Here is a 20,634-nt window from a genome sequence, read left to right as displayed (position 1 = left end):
CGGACCCTTTAGAACCAAGTGCCAATTCTGTACTTATTTACTGTCCCCACAGTCCTTTAGCCATATTACAACAGCCACAGACCCTTATGAGATCTTTCTGTGGACTGGGGGAGGTGAAAGAACAGTTCCAATCTATAATCCCAAACATTTAAATACTAACATAAGTATAGAAAGACTGTAGAAGGCATGTGGCCAGAAGTCGCTCTCGCACACATGTACACACACACACACACACACACATATACTGCCTCTTATGCCTTGTTTTACTAGCATGTCTGAAAAGGAAAACAAAAATCTTAAAGAACAGTATACACTCAATATACCTTAATATATTATGTGTTAAACATACTATAAACAGAAAGCATAGCATTAACTGATATATCAATTTCAGGGGGTTTTGTAACCGATTGCGTTTCGAGGGGAAAGTTGACTCTTCTCCTCAGGGATAATGCTGCCGTTCGAATAAGGGAGGAAACTCTTGCTTTTCTTATCATGTTAATGAAATGTAGGGGTAGAGGGAGCGAAAGACTAAATTGTACACAAGACTCTAACAAAGCACGAGAGCTTTGCACCACAGATGATGTGGCACATTCGGATCTTTAACCAGCATGCACCTCCTCGACATCCTGTTCTTACTGCCACAACTGATGCGCGCGTGTGTGTGTGTGTGTGTGTGTGTGTGTGTGTGTGTGTGTGTGTGTGTGTGTGTGTGTGCGTCTGTGTGTGTGTTTGACAGAGGCTGTAGGTCTCTGTGCATGTATGTTACACCACACCCAAGGCTGTAATTCATTTGAAATCTTGCATCATGAACCTCATAAACCTGTGTGCACTAAAGCCATGTGGAAGTTGAGCACAGGACTTGAGACATCGACGGGGTGGCCAGTCGGACACTAGCCATGATATAATGGTTTTCCAGTGACATGAAGTATTTGTATCATGTCTGAAGTGTCTCTGATACCTAAAATGATTCATTAGACAAAATTGGACTGGCAACTGTGTCACCACCTCCAAGTTTTGAACTCTTTCTAGCTGCCTTACTCCCCCTTCTGCCAGATTTGGTTATGTTTAAGATCTCCTGCTTTCTTATTCGATGAGTCAAGTCTTTAAGTAGGCTGCACTTATTTTACGCCCGGCATACCTCATAATGTGAGAGGTGGAGCTGAATTTGAGATGGGGTGAGCAGTATTGACCAGTGCAGTCTGTAAACTTTTGTTTGGGCACAAAGTGAGTGCATTGTTTTTCTTTAGGAGGGAAGATATTTGTTTTCTCTTAGGCTGCTCTCATTGGTTATCCCAGGATGTCACTTTTTTTTATTATTATTTGTTTTTCACCCGAACTGCTCCTGTTTATTTGCTCTCTGATGTCAATGTTGCTGTTCATCCTAATTATTATTATTATTATTAGTTATCATTATATTGTTGACATTTTTTTCTTCATGTTGTAGTCATGATAACATTGTATACAATACTGTAAGAGATCCTTTTAAGAATGTTTCCCAACCCCTGCCTTCCCACGAGCAACCCAACAACAGCGTGTTTAGTGTAACATTTTAAAATTTTGTAAATTAACGTAAAACTGTAACTTTAATATGGGTGGTTATTGTGGAGAGATATAGGATGGAGGAAGGGCATTCAGTGGAGGATCGGGCTTATGAATTGTACTCAAGTCATGTTATGTAATTGTTATTTTGTAGTGTTACTGATTTCTTGCTCTTGTAATTTTTTTTCATCGGGGGATTGTATGATTTTAAAAGATATATTGTGTATTGTTTTATTGTGTAAAAGTCTATATCTCTCTCACTTACTTTCTCGAAATTTATTTCTGTGGTTTCATAATTCATAATTACAGGTTTTAATACCATGATGTAACATTTTAATTCCTCCTTTATTCATTTTTGTGTTCTTTTTTTCAGAATTGTAATTAAAATGTAATCAGGGTCAATTAAACTGGTTAAAAGCCATCTGGTTTCTGCAACTTTTCTTTACAACACAGATTAGTCCATTTTAGTCGTACAAGTAAAATCTCCCTTCCAGAGTCTCTTTCTTGTCTTTAGTGTTTCTGTACCTCAGGAGACCCACATATATGTGGATCTACATACATATTGATGCTTGCAATACAAACGTGAAAAAAAACTACTCATTTCAAATAAATTGATATAAACGAAAAGTATATACAATTCCATGCAAAGCAATATGCTTTAGTTTACACCATTAGCATTTGAAAAGTGCTCCATAAAGTCGTGTTATGTATTCAGCCTGTTGATATGATATATAACATAGACACTTTAAGACTGACCTCTGCTGTCTGAAGAGAAGAAGCGCATGCGTTATCAACCATGTAAAATCACCATTGATTTTTGATCCCTCAAATCATTTTGCTCACACAAATGATATATACGTCTTATAAACATAAACGTCCATGTAAACGATGCTGCTAATTGAAATAATTACTATTATAATATTTTTATTTTAGGGGTATAAGAAGATGAGCATACATTATACTTCATAGCCTATCTGTTGACAAAAGCAAGAAAAAACATTTTGTTCTATTGTGATTGTATTAAGGGCCATTGCACATATGTGTCTTGTCTACTAAATAGCTGTAAACCTTTCTTCTCTCAGTTTTTCACTTTCTTGTTATTTCTTTTTTTATTATTGTTAGTGTCTGTGAAACAGGTTAAATTAAGTGAATTTTGAACTTGACACTGTCTAATGACCTACTAGTAACTTTTTTTTGTATCTACTACTGATTTAACATGCAGTACGTTCAATTATACTTCCAATCGACCCGTTGTGTGTTCCAAATGAAAGTGTAATCATATTTCTGCCTCTGGTTCATCTCATCACTCTGTCATGTTTTATTTTGTCACGTTCTCTGTCTGTCCTCTCCCTTTTACTTCATCACTCACCTCAGTTGTTGTCTGCATTTCAGGGAGCTAGAGAAATGAATGCGGTTCCCTGAGGCACAGTGGGAGTGTGGGAAAGAGGGATAGATGAATGACAGCTGATTGACAGCATTGCAGAGCCAAAATAAAGGGGTCATCATCATGGTGGGGATCAGGTCAAAGGGGCAGTTCTCTGGGGAGAAGAATTGCTAATGAAGGAAAATGGCACTTTAAGATACTTGAGTACTGCAAAAAGTGCTTTTATTTTCAATCATCTATTTAAATTTTTATCAGTGAAAATGTCTAGAAAAATGTGCCGTAAAGAACTTTACCTTAGTCATTTGAATACATCTACCACACTGTGTCGCGTGCACGTATGTTGATAGCTTTGTGCATTTCGACATAACACCGAGAGAGGTCGCTGTACATTGCCTTAACATTTCAGGATGGCGCTTGTACTTGATTCTGTCTACAACAGCGATTATGTAACGACTTATTTGCTTCTCGAAGGAAATTCACAACGAACATCCATTCTTTGAATGTAGTTGTACGCTTCAAGCGTCCATGTGTCTGAATATGACGTTCTATATTTAACTAAACCGAACCGTTTGAAAAAAAGATTAAAATCGGTATTTATATTTCAACGAGATTTTTTTAAGTATTCTAATTTTCCTACGTGTTTTAAAAATGGCTTATGTCACATTCATCAGTCGCTAGTATGTTGTCCTACTACGCATCAAGCATGGGGTTAGGCGAGTCCGTCAGGCCACGCCCCTTCCATCCAGCTGGTGGCAACATGCTTGATGACTTCATCGCTGAGTTTGATCATTGGCTCGTCGAGGCAGCCCTTCTGGCCAATCGCACTGCGGTACGATGACGTCACCTCCAAAACTCTGCAAGGGTTGTATGGATGGGGCGGGGCACAACGGCACATACGTTAGAGACAGAGCAATACGGCGCAACTATTGGCTCTCGCACACGAGGTGAGGGGCTGTTGCTGAGAGAAAAGAGAGGCAGAGTAGAAAAAAAATCGAGAGCGAGAGCGTCAACAGTGTCCATGTCCATCCCGTATTCATAGTAGTGTGAAAGTGAAACGGTTAGTCAGAGACCCGCACAAGAGGAACGTTATTGTGATTAAACCAATCAATTGAGTGATTTTGCCTTTCTATTTCATCCTCAGAACTTGATTGACGACTAAATTTGTTTCATTTGCAAACGGTATTAAAAATGAATAATAAAAAAAAAAACCGAGCTGATCAAATTAAAAACATCTTTTGCAATTCAGGAGATTGAGAAAACTATTGATTTTAAAGTGATGTGTAGCGCTGTCGCTTGTGGTAAACACGCACCTTTATTTAGGTAGCGGAGACTCGTATCGCGTTATTGGCCAGCGCTTCTTGAACACCTCCCTTGTGCCCGCCCACACCCTGTTCCTATGGTTCCCAGCGCTCTTATTGGATACTGTAACTTTTGGAGCGAGCGCCGGCTTGCTATCTAGCCTCATTGCGATTGACCCAAAGTACCTGCCAATCAAATAGAATAAGCCAATGAGAAACGCCTCTGAATTTGTGCTGTCTCATCCATAGGCTACTGTATCTGTCAGTGCGCGCTGATTGGCCAGGCTGGCCAGCTGTTAGTGGTTCATTCACCATTTTGTGACTGTAGTGGAAAAGGGATTCGTATAGTTTTTAATCCCTGTCTGAGTTGCTGTTGGGAGGGGGGCAAAGATGTTTTACGGAGGACCGATATAAAGTAAAATTCCCGACAGACAGAAGACATGTATGGACGTTGCACGCCACTTCAGACGAAAGGACAGAGCCCATCTGGAATTTGCACCGTAAATTCATCGGTTACCTCCTAAATATTTCTGCTTGTTTTGGTAAGTAGTTATTACTCAAAAGAACCCACCGCTAATACTAATGGCAATCCGTTTTTTAGACATGACTGTTGTGTGCAAAGACAAATGGAGAACAAACCAGCTCACTAAAATATCAAGGAAGGACCCAGAGCCAGAAGAAGGGAGGGGGTGGGGATGCAGAGTTAAACTTCGTCAAATGTTTTAAAGACAGCGTTCAAACCAAGCTTTTGATTGATTCAATAAGTTACTCCTTTCCGAATTGTTTTGACTGAATGGCAGGAGTTTGAGCAACTTGAACAGAGCAGACTGGCACTCATGCACTGCGTTACACACTGGCAGGATTACGCTCGAGGAAGCACTACAGTACTAGCGAGTAACAACGTCACGGCGCCAATGTAAAAACAAACAAATTAATAGTTCACTCCGTATCTGACACTATTACTCGGACTTACTACGCGCTGTCATCGGCTCATTACCAGGACGGCTCTTAAAGGTGGATAATTTGCAACTTTTGCTGCACGTACGTCCTTATAAACATGAACAACCTTTGCGTAGTGTGCACGTAAGTACGAGTCTGTTTGAACACATTTTAAATCTTTCTTTTACTCTCTCTCTCTCAAAAGGCCCTTCTTGTCTAATTTAGCTGTTTCGAGTCCTTGGCATAGTACTCCCGTGCCGTGACATTGCGAAGCGCTGCGAGTACTAGTACTACCACCGGCGGCTTCCGTGCGCACTCTGACGGTATATGCTTTTTATTGTTATGCATTATTCCAGCGGCTCACCACACAGTCCATACATTTCGGAATACACCCTTATAGAATTATAAAACAGCCTTTAATCCGAACAACAGTTTTGTAGTCAATTAATATTGTAATATATTTTTTAAAAAGTACAATTCAGTCCACACGGGCCTCCTTGAATAGAGTCTTGTTGATACAAGTGGCTTCATGTTACACTGTTATTCTGAGATTTTGCCATTTTAAGAGATGCACGTAAATATAATGCACTCTGGTGTTAAGGAGTGTGTCCATAATGATGGCTCTGTTTGCCTGCATTAAAACCATCCGTCAACTCATTTTTCATCAGGTCATATGTGCCACTATGTACGCTTTTAGTAATGTTAGGTGTGTGCCACTTTTGGTCATGGTGGATAAATGAGTGAAATGCTTCCATGTCTGACTGATGGTGGTGGAGTGTTTATGGGATGTTGTTTTGGACAGCCTTGCTTCTCCGTCACTCACTACATGTACTGCTTCAGCATCCATACAGTACGCACTACATGTTTAAGTGTAATAATTATGTTTAGCTACTGATTTGAAAGTGTTTGAACTCTTTTGCAGGGTATTTTTGGAGTGTAAACTGCTCGACTGCTGATTTTTCAAAGAGCGTGGCATGTGTCCCTGATGCCCCTGTGTCTGTCGTCTCTTGAGTTTCTCCATGTTTTTACTGTTTCATGTGTGTGACTGTAACACCTCCTTTGGTGACCCACTTTAAATAGTCCAAATAAAGCAGGTAATACAGTTGGAGATGGTCACGCTTTTTTGGAGGAAGGAAGTCATAGCACCCATGCATGCCCCTGAGCTGCACGGCACTGCACTGCTGCAGCCCTGCACCCTCCTGTATGCCCCAGAATGCACATTTGCAGAACAATCTGTGAATGAGCACAAAATGAGTGTTGATAATGTGTTTTGTGGAGTGGGCAGATCGTCGACTTGACAATTGCACATATTGTGGTGTATGGCACTGTCGTGGGTGGTTTTTGTTGCTGTTTTTATTTGGTAATCTGCATTATTTTGCTTCGTAACACTGCGCTGGAGCGACGCACTGTAAGACTTATTCTTCAATTAAATCCGAGTATTGTGACAGGCTGGCATACTGGCATCACCACTGTGTGTGAGTCTGTGTCCCCCTTTTCTGTTACCCTGTCTCACATCGGTTCGAATATATAGATAGGTGCTTTATTGACCCCTGAGGGCAAAGAGTGTATAGATGATGCACGGTTGTATGTTCATTTGAGCAAACAGTTGCTTTATTGACTGCTGGTCCACCGTGAGGAGTGTGTATGTGTGATCTTGCGTGTTTGTGCTCGGTATTGGTGTGTGACGCACAGTATATCTAGGCTTAGATTTTTATTTTTATTAATAGGCTAATTGTGCAATATCAGTAAGTATTAATCATTGTGTATTAAAGCTCGATATTAAATTTATACTATCACATTTTAATCTGTGTGAACTGAAATATGTTCTGGCTCATTTGATTCACCTTAATAAATGTATAGCCTCTGAATAATGACTGTAATTGAGAAGGAAAAACAAATGGCTTCGTAGAGCCTTATAAAGGGGAAATATACATTGTTAATTCTGAAATAAATCATTTGACCTTTTAGGATCAAGGTAGTAGTTCAGTGACGGCTGAATGTATCTTGTCCATTTATCAATTTAAGTCAAGCATATGTTTCTGTTGTTTTGAAGTGGATTAAGGTTGTAATGAATACTGTTGTTGGCCTAAGGATAAGGATCGCAGGTTTTACAACAATGTTCACATAGACCCTTATAACACAGCAACGTTTCAGCTGAAAACACTCCGGTTAGAGTGTGTGCTTGGATTGGACTTCTGTCATATGGCTGACGTCAGTTTTTCTTGCTTTAGTTAGACCTTTAATACAGGTATCATGCTAATATTTAAAATCCTGAGACTTCATTCGACCAGCTGTACTAGTCACATACATAAGAGTCAGAGCTGTCACAGTCACAGGAAGTGGACCTAGGATTAGAGTGTGTGCGTGCCGTTTGGCATATTGTTGCACAAATTAAATATGAATGTTTTTACCTATATAGTATCTCATTTGTAATATAATTATTTTCAAAATACGTTAACCTGTCTACTTATAATTAAACATATAGGCTAGATGGATATCACAGATTGCTGTGGTCTCATGTTAGAGTTTTCCGTTTGTATTTCCTGCGTTATTTAGAGTTGGTCCTATATAATATAATTTTAAATAATTTTTGGATACTTGATAATTATTATTTCAATATAGTCTGTACTTTTTCCCATTTACCTAGAAATGAGCACATCTGAATATTTTTATCTAGAAATTTTGATTTAGAAGTTTTGGGATGCCTATATATATATACCACTGTACCACTTTTTTATATAAGTTCCTTTAAAATATGTATATATATATATATATATATTTAGATATATCTTTTTTTTTTTTTTTTAGGAACTTTATATTATTGCTCCAGTTTTTTGACAGTTGAATGATGTTAAAGGAATATAAAACGTCATTTGCTGCAGTGGTACTGGTTCTTGTATCACTCTCAACTTGGTAAGTTGTCCATTCTATACAGATTTGAAAAGCAGCAGATTTAAAAAAAAAAAAAAAATTCTTCTATGTGAAATACCAACTAAGGAAGCTATAGGCCTGAGATGATAGTGATTAAATTATCAAATGTAATTTCCTGCTAATTTATCAGTGGTTCAAATTCAAAAGACATAAATCTTTGGCTAAATAGTGATTTTGTGGATTGTTCAAGGTCACATGTTTCCAAGATTGTAGGTTGTGCAGTTTGACATCATCCATGGGGTTTTCAGTTTCCTGAGCAGGAATTTCTAGAAGCTGCAGTGTTCTCTGAATTTATGCAATCATAGCAACACTTTTTAACAACATGCTTAAGCTTCACAGTTGAGAGGAATATATATGATCATGCTATATTTCAGACTGCTGTGATAAATTTCTGATCATGGGCATGGCATGAATTCTGTCAGCCATAAAACAAGAAATTGAAAAATCGTAAATATACTAAATTATACCCAAACTTAAGGGGTTATGTTGGTTCGACATTAGTTGATGTCAACAACTTCCCTTATCATATATTAATAGACCAAGGACAAGTGAGACACAGCATGTTCAGAGTTTATTGTAAAAGATTGTCATACCTTACACTATACAATAGCTTTATTGCTTGGGATATTCCAGTTATGCTTTCACTTTTAAAAACAATATTTATTAACATGAATGTTGTGAATCCCATCAGTTGTTTTAATTAATGTTTTATTAATATGAATATATCATTTAATTGAAATTATATGCATAGTTGGGTGACTCTACCTGAATATAAACTTCTAAAATAATATTTTAGTACACAACCAACTATTTTACATGATTTACACCATGATTTATATTATTATATAATTTATTGTGAATTTTGTTCTTGAAATGTGTAATAAAGCAGTCTTTTGAGGTGAAATTGGGATATGTTGCTAGTGAGAACAGCAAACATTTGTGGTAACTTCCTTTTTGAAGATTGATCATGTAGTTTACAAGTTTATTACCACATATAGGCTTTTTATTTTTTTTTTAAATTAGCAGATTCTTAGTGCGTTTCATTTGAACTGTTTTAGTTTATGAATCAGGTCTGGCCCTTAGAATTTTGTGCCATTATTTTCTTTCTTTTTGACGTCCCAAAAGACACTGGTTACTCATCTACACTCACACATTCCTTGTTGTTTTAACATTGCCAGGACTTTCTGACTCCTTTATCAGTGGGAATACAAGGGGAAAACATGATATAAAATTAGACTGAGGAAAGAAAAAAATTGTGGAATTTACTCTATTGTTTGGCTTAATTTGTTGACAGTTGGTATCTGACTCATACATTGTGTTCTGATATGCATAAGTAATTAAAAACTATCCTTTTTTTTTAAATAATGTTTTTTTAAAAATCCCCAAATAATATGCTGTCACAGTCATACTCTGAACTAACCATTTCAACTGTCTCACAAATTCACTGTCTGAATGTTCAAACTTCAAAGATAGATTGTTTATAATTGGATACTGAATTTTGAGTTAAGCTTAATAACATTGTTTTCTGTATAATATTCCATGTAGTGACGAGGAAGGAAATCTCTCTCCATTGCAAATAAACAGTTTAAGGTCACTAGGAACAGTGGGTGGGGTGTCTCTTGGAATGACTCAAAGAATTCCCCAATTCTCCTTTTAAAGCCATCTCTCACAGGAAAATCCTGTGTGTGTTTTGTTTGTGTGGGAGTGTCTTTTTGCACATTTTTTGTGAGTGGGCGGGAGTGTGGGATAGTAGAGAGAGTGAGAAACTGAGTGTAGAGGAGTGTGATTTCACACACGTGTTTGTGTGTACGAATGCATAAGGACTGGTTGGTAAAGGAAGACTGCTATAAAATGCATTTTATGTGTAGACGAGCGAAATGTTTGTGTGTTTTTTTTCTTGCTGATTTTCGAGCCTGATTTTCCCCATGGTTTGTGTATTGCAGCGTGACAGCAGATGCTAAATATGTCTGTTTTGTGTGTGTATGTGATGTGGTGGGTACGGGAGAAGAACCACACACACACTCGGGTGCCCACAGTATCCCAGTCTGTAGTACGCAGAAGGGTGCTATGGATCCCCCTCACAGCATGTGCATGTTTGTTAATTTTGGCATTTCTGATTTCACATTATAGGGCATACTACAATATTTACAACCCATACGAAGCATTCTTGACAAGTTATAATCATCGTTATTTAGAGCGGGAATTTGGAAAGCATGCAGGTCTACTGACGTCAAATTGATATTTTTTTTATTTGAATACACTCAAGACAACATATTTAAGGAATTTGTTTTCGGCAGCCAACATGATTAAGAGTAACATCGGTCTTGCCTAATGCAGCAGATCCAGGGCTTAAACTGCCATCATATGCCATCAAATCCGGTTATCTTGATTAATTTAAATGTGACTGCATGTGATTGTAATTAAACATTTTTTTTTTTTTTTTTTACATACGTTGATGAATTTTTAATCCTACCATATTTAATAAATGGGTGGGACAAATATGGAAAGTCAAAAAATACAAAAATGGTGTGCACATCCCAAACACCCAAATTGGGCTCAGGTGCAGGACAACTAAGTAATATAAACAAATAAAGAAGTGTGAAGTCCGCACACTGAAAATTACCGCTCCAAAATAATTTATTAAAAAGCAACGTTTCGACCCTCAGGTCTTCATCAGGCACAATCCAGGCACATCAGGGACAAATATGGACACATAATTTAACTCTTTTTTTCTATTCTGTAGAATGTTTTTTGTATGTTTTTGAAACATTTACTTTGAAACGATAAACACATATTTTAATTTATTTATTGACTATTTATTTAAAATATCAACGGAGTGTTCTGTTTTTGTCAAGCATTTTAAGTTTTTTAGGCGTGTCAGCTAATACATGCCACTCAGAAAATCCACATTGTACCAAATTTAAAAACAGATATGATATTTGTGTTTTTCCTACTGATGTGGTCGTAGCTATATTTTTCTTCTGGGCCCTTGTGACTTTGTCCCTGACAGTGACGACAGTGGATGAATATTTTTTTGTAATGTCCAAATTATACATTTGTTATTATTTTTATGTGCATTTGCTAAAATTCTATATATAAAAAATCTGATTTTTTTGTGCCTTCAATGGAAACCTATAACCTTGAATTTAAAAAGCTATAACACTGACCTTTACCTATAAATTTAACATAAAATGAAACAACATTATAAATACTTTTTTAAGTGTTTCCCCTATATGACATGGAAATTTACAGTACTGTGTCAAGTCACCTTTATTTATATAGCGCTTTTTACAATACAGATTGTTTCAAAGCAGCTTCACAGTAATAATAGAAAAATGATGTTAAATATAAAATGAAATGTCCCCAACTAAGCAAGCCAAAAGCCAATGGTGAAGAAAGAAAGGGGAAAAAGGCTCAGTGGCAAGGAACCAAAACTCCATTAAAAAAAACCTTGTGAGAACCCAGGCTCAGTCAGGGGGCCAGTTCTCCTCTGGCCAACGAATGAACAGTGTATGATTATGATTCAGGCTGCATTATAGGTCAGAAGTCAGATTGGATCGAAACATTCACAATATTTATCCAGTTCCATCAGGTTGGAGGTCGGAGTCATCACGCCGGTATGGAGACGAGTTTGTTGAGGTGTCCATGAGGCCTTCATGGGGCTGATGAGGCTGGCACTTCAGGGATGCGTTGTGGTCGTGTCTAGGCGCAAGTCCACCATCTGATCTGGATACGGCCTGGGTCCGGCTGATTACAGTTAACCTCGGAATAAACAGAAAGACTAAAATTAGGGTAGATGCCATTCTTTTTATGATGTAGCGAGTACATCAGGTGTTATAGGAAGTGTTAACGGTTCCGGCTGACCTAATTTATGCAGCCTAATAATAATTTAACTGATTTGAATAATAGGAATGTATAGTGTTCTATGTGTATACCAGGTTGAAGAGATGTGTTTTTAATCTAGATTTAAACTGACAGAGTGTGCCTGCTTCCCGGACAATGTTAGGAAGACTATTCCAAAGTTTAGGTGCTAAATAGGAAAAGGATCTACCGCCAGCAGTCGATTTTGATATTCAAGCAAAGGCAAAGACTCAGACTGGTTTTCCATCTCCAGTGGCGTTCGCCAGGGCTGCGTGGCTGCTCCTGACCTCTTCAACTGCATCATTGACCATCTGATGTCTAGGGTGTGTGAGCGGGTCCCCAGAGTGTCCTTCGGCAGTTACCACCTGACTGACCTGGAGTATGCTGACGACACCATCCTGCTCAGCACGTCCTACAACCAGCTGAGAGATGCTCTGGGCATATACAGCGAAGAGGCTGAGAAGCTTGGCCTTCAGGTGAGCTGGACAAAAACCAAGTTCATGTATGTCGGTGACGGACCTCATCCAACTTCCCTGCGGCTTGGCAATCACATTGTAGAGCCTGTCAAGAGCTTTGTGTATCTGGGATCCTTAGTGACAGACAACGGGGAGCTAAAACCAGAGATTACCCGCAGAAGAGCCCTGGCTGCGTCAGCCCTGCAGTCTCTCTGGAAACCACTCTGGCGGCATCAGACCATCTCACGCAAGACGAAGCTCCGGATTTACAACTCGGCAGTACTCTCCATCCTGCTTTATGGCTCGGAGACTTGGCCCTTAAATAAGACACTGACTGCGAGATTAGATGGCTTTGATAGCAGGGCCCTCAGGACCATCGAGAACATCAGGTGGCCCCAGCGGGTTTCCAATCAAGTGCTTAGAGCCCGCACGTGCCAGCCCAGAGCATCCTGCCTGGCTGCGCAACGTCGCACCCGCTGGCTCGGCCATGTCCTCCGTCTCCCTCCTGACCATCCGACGAGAGCCATTCTCCAGTTTGATCCGAGGGCCGCAGGCTGGAGACGACCACGAGGTAAACCCCGCACCCGATGGCTCGACGTCCTTGCGAGCGACCTCCAACAACATGGGGTTGCTGTGGAGGATGCAGAGGAGCTGGCACAAGACCGTCAGCACTGGAAACAACTGGTTCATCTGGTCGGCTCAACGCACAGGGATGGGACGCCCCCCCCACCCATCGCAGGAGCCAAAATGAAATGAATGATGGTATATCAACTGGCCGGAGTTTTGAGATCGCAATAGACGTGAAGGAATATAATGCGTTAAGAGCTCACTCAAGTACTGGGGAGCTAAACCATTTAGTGCTTTGTACGTAATCAGCAATATTTTAAAATTTATACAATGTTTAATAGGGCTGGGCAAAAAAATCGATTTTTCGATTAATCGTTTTTTAAAATGTGGTCAATTCAAAATCGATTCTCAACGGCCACGAATCGATTTTTTCCATATTCAGGGCTCGCGGTGCTGCGTCTTCTCACTCTGCATAAGGCAAGCGTCAAGCGCTGCAGGCGTCGATACACACTCGTGTTTAGGAGTCGGGACATGATTCACTTGCACAATCGGGCCAGCATTGCATCGTAACTAACGTTTATCATTTTCACGACTTTAAGTTTTAAAACATTCAAGCAATTTTAAACTATCCTGTGCTCGCGCACTCGCGCATGTTTTTCAATGTGTGCACACATACAGTAAAGCCTAAATCCGTCTCACAAACAGCTCGCCAGTAACAAAAGTTCTTTTTCGTGGATTATATCGCTTTAACAGTTAAAAACACGCAAAATGATGTCAAAACTCTGGTCTTGGTGAGTAACCTCGTAAAGACAGTCGGTTATGTCTTAAATAAGCATAAAACGCGTGTGACAGACAGTATAATGAAACATTAATGGATCCGTGCACTAGTTCTTAAAGTGAACGCAGCCAAATGTGTCTGTTATTAATTTTGTTGTCAAAACAACATAATATAGCATTAATTGTAAGGAATCAGAATTAATAGCCTATGTATTTAATTCAGTCAGGACTAAAAGACTATCCAGTGTTATTTTACATTGGATTACTTTATTCAGTTTCTGTAGTATTTCTGACCTACCCAAAAACTTTTCTTTTTATGTCTCTTTATTTGTGTCTTTAGGGCTATTCTATTGTATTTATTTGTGCTACTTTTTTCAATTTAATTCAAAGATTGAAATCAAGCTTCCATGTGTTGCATAAACTCTTAACAAAAAAATTACCCCATTGTAAAAACAAACATTTAGGTGAGATCAATGTAATAAAAAATTGTCTAAAAAATGATAACTGATATTTAGACTGAGATTTGTATTACATCTATATTCATTATAGTCGAATCGAGAATCGAATCGAGAATCGAAATCGAATCGAACTGTGAGCTTGTGAATCGAAATCGAATCGAATTTGAACATCTGAATCGATACCCAGCCCTAATGTTTAATAGGGAGCCAATGCAGTGTTGATAGAACCGGGCTAATATGGTCATACTTCCTGGTTCTGGATAAGAACTCAAGCTGCTGCGTTTTTGACCAGCTGTAGTTTGTTTATTAAGCGTGTAGGGCAACCACCCATAATAACATTACAATAATCTAGCCTTGATGTCATGAACTAATTGTTCTGCATTTGTCATTGAGAGCATATGATGTAATTTAGATATATTTTTAAGATGGAAAAATGCGGTTTTACAGATACTAGACACGTGACTTTCAAATGAAAGATTGGTTTCAAAGAGCACACCCAGGTTCCTAACCGATGACTTGACAGAGCAGCCATCAAGTGTTAGACAGTATTCTAGGTTTTTACGTGAGGAGGTTTTTTGTCCAATAATTAGAATCTCTGTTTTTTCAGAATTAAGGAGTAGGAAATTTCTAGTCATCCAGTTTTTTATATCAGCTATGCATTCCATTAATTTTGTGAATTGGTAAGTTTCGTCAGGGTGTGAAGAAATATAGAGCTGAGTATCATCAGCATAACAGTGAAAACTAATGCCATGCTTCCTAATGATATCTCCTAAGGGTAGCATGTACAGAGTGAACAGCAACGGTCCTAGTACTGAGCCTTGGGTACGCCATACTGAACTTTTGATCTCTTCATTTACTGCTACAAACAGATAACGATCAGATAAGAATGATTTAAACCATGCTAATGCAATTCCACTAATGCCAACATAATTTTCGAGTCTATTTAAAAGAATGTTGTGGTCGATGGTATCAAATGCAGCACTAAGATTGAGTAGCACTAATAGAGAGATAGAACCACGATCGGATAATAAGAGCAAATCATTTGTGACTCTAATGAGAGCTGTCTCAGTGCTAAGGTACGGTCTAAATCCTGACTGGAAATCCTCGCAGATACCATTTCTTTCTAGAAAGGGACATAGTTGTGAGGATACTGCCTTTTGTAGTATCTTTGACAGAAAAGGTAGATTCGGCCTGTAATTGACTAATTCTGTAGGATTGTTACGGTGTCCAGTCTCCCTGATTCCACCATTTCTCAGCCACGAGCGCCCTCTCCTGAATTCTAGTGCTTTGCATACTTTCTCCTTAGTATACATCATTAGCGCTCTGATTACCTTCACCTGTTCTGAATCATATCTCATTGCCCAGCCTTTATCTGCCTCGTTCTCTGAGCGTTCTTTGCAAAGTATTGCCTCTCTATATGTGCATGTCCGAGCAATTCTCCTGTTCCTCAGTCAACCCGTTTCCTCTGACCCACGCTGAACTAACCTTGTCTGATTGTCCGCAGCCTGCCTCTCGAACCTCCAGCCCGTCCCTGATTCTGTTTATTTGCCGCCTGCCTCGACCCTAAGCCTGTCCCTGGATACTGAAGGTATCAGTATCTCGACCTCGCCAGCCCTCGACCTCCTGCCCGGTTCGACTCACGTCTCAGCCTGCCTCCTATTATTATTATTATCCTGAGTTACCTTTTGTCTGACTTTTCTGTATAATAAATTCATTGCATATGGATCAGTCTCGTCCCACTGAGTCATTACAGAATACTTCGCCAAATGAAGATCCAGCAACTATGTCTGCGTTATCCGCTGCTTTCACCGCTCAAGCCTCTCAACTGGCCTCTCATCATCATCAGCTAACGCGACTAACCTCAGTAACAGAGGAACTAGTAAAAGCTTTGAAGAACCTACAAACCTCGTCAGCGCCTGCCTCCCCGTCTCCCGCACCAGCGCCTGTGCTGCAGACTGCCGTGCACTACCTAAAAAGTTTGAGGGGAACCCAAGCAAGTGCAAGGGCTTCATTCTTCAATGCTCTCTGTTTTTTAACCAACAGCCCTCACCTCACCAAACGGATGCCAGTAAAATCTCCTTCGTCTCCTCTCTGCTTACTGGCCGCGCTCTGGACTGGATCACGGCTGTGTGGAGAACGGATGGCTCTGCGTTTCGTTCATATGACGAGTTTCTTCGGGACTTCCAAGCAGTTTTCGAGCATTCCAAAGGAGGAAAGGGGGCGGAGGATCTTCTGCTGGAACTCACGCAGGGACGGACTTCTGCCGCTGAGTATGCACTTGAATTCCGTACGTTAGCTGCTCAGACTAACTGGACTGATGACTCTCTGAAGGTTATTTTTCGGCGGGGTCTGAGTCATGAGTTACAGGCGGAACTGGCCTGCCGCAACGAGGGAAAGGATTTCAACCAGTTCGTCCATCTCGCCATCCAGATCGATAATCTGATGCGCTCGCGCTGTCCTGGCCGCCGTATAGCAACCTCCTCACGCAACCTTCCCTTGCCCCGGTATTACAGTCACGTGACTACCGACTCCAGCGAACCCATGCAAATTAACGCCTCCCGGCTCACTGAAGAGGAAAAGGAACGACGTAGGTCCCAAAGGCTGTGCTTATACTGCGGTGAAGCTGGTCATTTCCGTCAAACCTGTCCTCAACGACCTCCTGAATGTTTGAATGTTTAAACCCTCATTCATGTATTACTGTTCCCATTGAATTTACTTTTAACGGCAAAATAGTCACAGCATCGGCTTTGATAGATTCTGGTGCTGCTGGGAATTTCATGTCTCAGGATTTTGCTATTCACCACGAGATGGCTCTAATTCCTTGCATTTCTCCCCTTTCTGTCGAGGCTGTCGACGGGCGACCGCTAGGCTCTGGCCGCGTCACTCATCTATCTCAGAATTTGCGCATGCGCACTGGTGTATTACACTGTGAGACGATTCAATTTTACATACTTCAAGCTCCTCATACTCCCGTTATTCTAGGATTACCCTGGCTCCGTATGCACGATCCGCTTCTGCAATGGACGTCCGGTCAGATCGTTCGCTGGGGAAAGAACTGTTCTTCCAACTGCCTGTCTACTGTCCAGCCCCTAACCATACGAAGTATCCTAGAGCTCCCAGATGACACCGTAATGAATCGTCTGCCCTCCGTGTACCACGATCTGGCTGAGGCCTTCAGCAAATCCAAAGCTACCAAGTTACCTCCCCATCGTGCGTATGATTGCGCAATCGACCTCTTACCAGGCTCCACGCCACCCAGAGGGTGTGTTTTTCCGCTCTCCCAACCCGAGACCGAAGCCATGCAAAAATATATTGAGGAGGAGCTCGCCAAAGGGTTTATTCGTCCTTCCACCTCTCCTGCTTCAGCCGGCTTCTTCTTCGTCCAAAAGAAGGATGGAGGACTCCGTCCGTGTATCGATTACAGAGTGCTCAATGACGGCACGGTCAAGTTCCGTTATCCACTCCCCTTGGTGCCCGCTGCTTTCGAGCTTCTTCGTACAGCAAGATATTATACCAAACTGGATCTGCGATGCGCTTACAACCTGGTCCGTATCCGTGATGGAGATGAGTGGAAGACAGCCTTTTCTACGTGCACTGGGCACTATGAGTACCTGGTCATGCCTTTCGGGCTTTCAAACAGTCCAGCTGTTTTCCAGTCCTTTATTAATGATGTGTTCCGGGACATGCTCCAACGCCACGTCATCGTCTACATTGACGACATTCTCATTTACTCAGAGTCACTAGAAGACCACATTCAGCACGTCCGGGCGGTTCTTCAGAGGCTCATCCGGAATCAGCTCTACGCTAAGTTTGAGAAGTGCGATTTCCACCAGACCTCCACGACTTTCCTGGGCTACATCTTCAGTCATGGGGGCGTAGCTATCGACGAAGGCAAGGTCAAGGCGGTGGTGGATTGGCCCCGGCCCACTACGTTGAAGGAGTTACAACGCTTCCTCGGGTTTGCAAACTTCTATCGCCGTTTCATCAGAGGATTCAGCATAGTGGCGGCACCCTTGACTGCACTGGTTCGTAAAGGCACCTCATGTCTACCCTGGAATGAAGAGGCTACACGGGCCTTTCGTCTTCTCAAGCAAGCTTTCACTTCAGCTCCCATTCTGCGGCATCCTGATCCAGAATCGCCCTTTGTTGTGGAGGTGGATGCTTCGAATACCGGCCTGGGCGCAGTGTTGTCACAGCGTCAGGGAACGCCTCCCAAGTTGTACCCCTGCGCTTTTTACTCCAGGAAGCTCAACTCAGCGGAAAGAAATTATGACGTGGGTGACCGTGAGTTACTGGCCATGAAGGCCGCGTTGGAGGAATGGAGGCACTGGTTGGAGGGCTCTACACATCCTTTCGTTGTCCTCACCGACCATAAAAATCTGGAGTATCTCCGCACGGCTAAGAGGCTGAACCCCGTCAGGCCAGATGGTCCTTGTTCTTCTCTCGTTTCCAATTTTCTGTTACCTACCGTCCGGGCTCCAAAAATACCAAGGCAGACTCCTTGTCTCGCCAGTTCGACTCTGAGGGTACCATCTGGACTCCAGAAACCATCCTTAGCCCTGATCTGGTTATCGGCCCCGTTCAGTGGGATATCGAGACCGAACTCGAGCTGGCCAATGCCAACACTGAGATCCCTCCAGACTGTCCTCCTGGGAGAATCCATGTTCCCGAAGCCCTTCTCGAAAAGGTGTTGAAACAGGTCCATGCCCTTCCCAGTTCAGGACACCCAGGCATCACAGCCACCATTCATCTCCTGCAGAACCGCTTTTGGTGGTCAACATTGTCACGGGACGCCAGCCGGTTCGTACAGCATTGCCAAACCTGCAACATCCAGAAGTCATCCCGTCTCTTGCCCGCTGGTTTACTTCATGCACTACCCATTCCACAGCGACCTTGGTCCCATATAGCCATCAATTTTATTACGGATCTACCACCCTCCGACGGACACACCACCATTCTAACTGTAGTTGACCGCTTTTCTAAGGCATGTCGCCTCATTCCTCTCAGTAAGCTCCCCACAGCCCTGCAGACCACGGAGCATCTCTGCAATCTGGTATTCCGGTTCTATGGTTTACCCAAGGACATCGTCTCAGTTCACCTCTCGTGTTTGGGCTACATTCTTCCAAAAGTTGCAAGTTAACGTGAGCCTCACCTCCGGCTACCATCCGCAGGCTAATGGTCAGGTCGAACGCCTCAATCAAGAGATCTCTCGCTTCCTCCGGTCCTACTGCCAACTCCATCAAGGGGACTGGAGCCGGTACCTGATGTGGGCAGAGTATGCTCAAAATTCCATCCGTAAGCACTCCACAGGCTTGACTCCCTTTCAATGCGTCCTCGGTTTCCAACCACCCCTGTTTCCGTGGTCCGGTGAGCCCACTAATGTCCCTGCAGTAAACGACTGGCTGAGTCGAAGTGAGGAAACCTGGAACCTGGCTCACACTCACCTCCAGTTAAGGCATCCAGTCTCTCTGATTCCACCATTTCTCAGCCACGAGCGCCCTCTCCTGAATTCTACTTTCTCCTTAGTATGCATCATTAGCGCTCTGATTACCTTCACCTGTTCTGAATCATATCTCATTGCCCAGCCTTTATCTGCCTCATTCCCTGAGCATTCGTTGCAAAGTATTGCCTCTCTATGTGTGCATGTCCGAGCAATTCTCCTGTTCCTCAGTCTACCCGTTTCCTCTGACCCACGCTGAACTAACCTTGTCTGATTGTCCGCAGCCCGTCCCGGATTCTGATTCTCTGCCGCCTGCCTCGACCCTAAGCCTGTCACTGGATACTGAAGGTTCACTGCCAGCCCTCGACCTCCTGCCCAGTTCGACTCACGTCTCAGCCTGCCTCCTATTATTATTATTATCCTGAGTTACCCTTTGTCTGACTTTTCTGTTCGTTGCATATGGATCAGTTGCAAATTCGTTGCATATGGATCAGTCTCGTCCCACTGAGTCATTACAAGGATCAAGTTGCGTTTTTTTAACAAGCGGTTTAATCATAGCCAGCTTAAAGTTTTTGGTACGTATCCTAATGACAAAGATGAATTAATGATATTAAAGAAGAGGATCTATGACCTCTGGATTGAAGCATCTCTTTTTAATAACTTAGTCGGTATAGGGTCTAGCATACATGTTGTCGATTTAGATGATTTAACGAGTTTGGAAAATTCTTCCTCTCCTATAGCAATGAATGAATTTCCTCAAGGAGACTTCAATGCACTGCCTGATGCGATACTGTAGTAGACGGTTGCATAGTTATAATTTTCTCCCTGATATTATCAATCTTGTAAGTAAAGAAGTTCATTAAGTCATTACTGCTGTGCTGCTTGGAAATGTCTGGGATTGAAGCTTTATTTTCAGTTGATTTAGCCACTGTTTCAAATAAATACCTAGGGTTTTGTTTATTTTCTTCTAATAGGGTTGAAAAAT

The 20,634-nt window shown here is 41.5% G+C and overlaps 2 protein-coding genes across 3 annotated transcripts in view; one reads left to right on the top strand and one right to left on the bottom strand.

The window, feature by feature from the left end:
* The window catches only part of rabac1 (Rab acceptor 1 (prenylated)), a 197,104-nt gene that overhangs the window by 159,821 nt on the left and 16,649 nt on the right, over positions 1–20,634 (bottom strand). The gene's annotated exons all lie outside the window — the stretch shown is intronic.
* cicb (capicua transcriptional repressor b) overlaps positions 4,542–20,634 on the top strand; it is a 56,358-nt gene continuing 40,265 nt past the window's right edge. The window contains exon 1 of one of the 2 annotated variants that reach the window (XM_056241848.1): positions 4,542–4,763. The gene's annotated coding sequence lies outside the window, so the exon portion shown is untranslated. Of the gene's footprint in view, positions 4,764–5,072; positions 5,305–20,634 lie in introns of those variants that run through there. The other variant, XM_056241849.1, reaches the window with a different exon arrangement.

The sequence above is a fragment of the Rhinichthys klamathensis genome, unplaced genomic scaffold (assembly GCF_029890125.1).
Source record: "Rhinichthys klamathensis goyatoka isolate OS25496 unplaced genomic scaffold, OSU_Roscu_1.1 h1tg000679l_1, whole genome shotgun sequence".
Lineage (NCBI taxonomy): Eukaryota > Metazoa > Chordata > Actinopteri > Cypriniformes > Leuciscidae > Rhinichthys > Rhinichthys klamathensis.
The sequence above is the reverse complement of the archived record's forward strand: the minus strand, read 5'-3'. Positions and strand labels throughout refer to the sequence as shown.